The sequence below is a fragment of the Bison bison genome, unplaced genomic scaffold (genome assembly GCF_000754665.1).
Source record: "Bison bison bison isolate TAMUID 2011002044 unplaced genomic scaffold, Bison_UMD1.0 scf7180017864491, whole genome shotgun sequence".
Lineage (NCBI taxonomy): Eukaryota > Metazoa > Chordata > Mammalia > Artiodactyla > Bovidae > Bison > Bison bison.
This window is the reverse complement of record NW_011495050.1, coordinates 1,145,987-1,148,267: the sequence shown is the minus strand read 5'-3', so window position 1 is coordinate 1,148,267 and position 2,281 is coordinate 1,145,987. Positions and strand designations below refer to the sequence as shown.

Below are 2,281 nucleotides of genomic sequence, written 5' to 3'. Positions count from 1 at the left end.
CAGTCGTTGCAGCTCGAGAGCTCTAGAGCACAGGCTCGGTAGTTGTGGTGCACGGGCTTAGTTGCTGCATGGCATGTGGGATCTTCCCTGACCAGGGACTGAACACATGTCCCCTGCATGGGTAGGCAGATTCTTATCCACTGCGCCACCAAGGAAGTCCCTCAGGCCTAAAAGTTTAAAAAATTACAGTAAGACTTCACCACTAAGCCATTGAACTACTGTGTGATAGGTCAAGATATTTAGCTTCTGTTTCTGGCAAGAATTCTTGGAACTAACAATTGTTAAATCCCCAACAGCAATGAAATTCACCACTGATGCTGCAATAACACACACAGTAGATTTCAAGAACACAATAGATTCACATATTTTCTGCAAACTAGCTTCTGATGAACAATGTACAACCTTCCCTTTCCACAAGCCTTGTGAATTTGTCCAACTGAGCCATTTCCTGTAAAAAAGCATATACTTTTTTTACCATCATCAGTTGTCACACATCATGGCAGATTCAACTTCAGGTTGTGCTGAATTTGTATTTCTTAACTTCTCTCTCACCTCTGCTCTTTTCCACACATACTTTTCACAGAGGTTAATACTTTGGTCACCTCAAACTCTGTCTGGACTCCTCAAATAACCAATCATTGAGGAGGATCGGCAGCATCTGTCAGCTCATCAAGAGCCAAGGAAAACAATGCAAAAATCTTTTGTCTTGTTTTTAAATTGACTATTGATGCTATTCCCCAGGCCCTCAAGCAACTGTTCTCACTAAGCAGCTAATAGTCTTAAACATGTTTATTTTTATGTACAGATTTCTTCAGCTGTTGAAATCAAGCACAATTTAATTAACTTGTATTGGTAAATGGCTTTCTGCTTGAATAACAAATCACTCTGAAACTTACTTTGATTGCAGCCCCATTTTCATTTTTTTATTTTTGTACAGAAATTTTGCGTGATGAGATATTCTGTGTTAAAATTAAAATTATCTATTTTTCTGACTGTGGCTTTCCTGTGAATTAAAATATTGTTACGAAGGCTGGGTCTGCTAATGCCTATATATATTGTATTCTTGTAGCACAGCTATCAAGTCCTTGTATAATATACAAAATTTTTTGCCATATAATAACAAAATCATCCATATTCCACTTTACCTTAAAATGTGACATTCAAAACCTCCTTTTCACTTCCAGATGGGTGACACTCAAGCAGCCAGTTGGGGTGGCAGACTTTCTGTCCTAGAACCATGACGCTGTTTGTCTGTAACGTTTCAGAGAAGGTCCCAGCACTGGTCAACGCTCCTGTGACTTACTTCCAAGCTTCAGATGACCACATTTTGGCACTATGCCAAGGTTGACCTGGTTCCTCCAACCCCTGCTGAGATCCCTACAGCTATTCAGGCTTGAAAAAAATAATCAACAGTGCTCAAACTGGTAGCTTCCAACAGCTCACCGTTAAGGAAGCTCTACTGAATGGTTTGGTGGTGACTGAGTGTGGATGTGGTTTTACATTGGCAAGACAGTATATTTTAGGCAAGCATGGCATCTTTGGCTATGATGTTTGAAGATTGGTTTTTGACATGTGATTGTATTTGCTATAGTATTCAAGTGTTCTTGGACCATGTACGAGCGTACTGCTATTTGAATAAAATAAGATGGGCTTCCCTGGTGGCCCAGACAGTAAAGAATCTGCCAGCAATGAGGGAGACCTGGGTATAATCCCTGGGTGGGGAAGATCCCCTGGAGAAGAGAATGGCTACCCACTCCCATATTCTTGCCTGAAGAATTCCATGGACAGAGGAGCCTGGTGGGTTATGGTCTATGGGTTGCCAAGAGTAGGGCATGACTGAGCGACTAACACTTTCACTTTCAAGACAGTATGTCCAAAAAAACCCCAACAACCTACTCTTCTTGTTTTGACATGATAGGTATGCTCTGGTAATAAATATAAATGTCTTGGTAAATCCTAAAGGAAATCAATCCTGAATATTCACTGGAAGGACTGATGCTGAGGCTGAAGCTCCAATCCTTTGGCTACCTGATGTGAAGAGCCAACTCATTGGAAAAGACCCTGACCCTGGGAAAGATTGAAGGCAGGAGGAGAAGGGGACGACAGAAGATGAAACCGTTGGATGGCATCACCAACTCAATGGACATGAGTTTGAGTTGGACATGACTGAGCCACTGAACAATGAGCAACAACAATAGTAATATGTGCTACACTTAAATGCTGTAGAGTTATAAGTGCATCGCTGTAAATTATCATGCATTGGGCAGCAATGAGAGCATTT

At 41.2% G+C, this 2,281-nt stretch overlaps 1 pseudogene; it reads left to right on the top strand.

Moving 5' to 3' along the window:
* The first annotated feature begins 1,237 nt into the window (after positions 1 to 1,237).
* Positions 1,238 to 1,555, top strand: LOC105005420 (annotated as a pseudogene).
* The last annotated feature ends 726 nt before the right edge of the window (positions 1,556 to 2,281 follow it).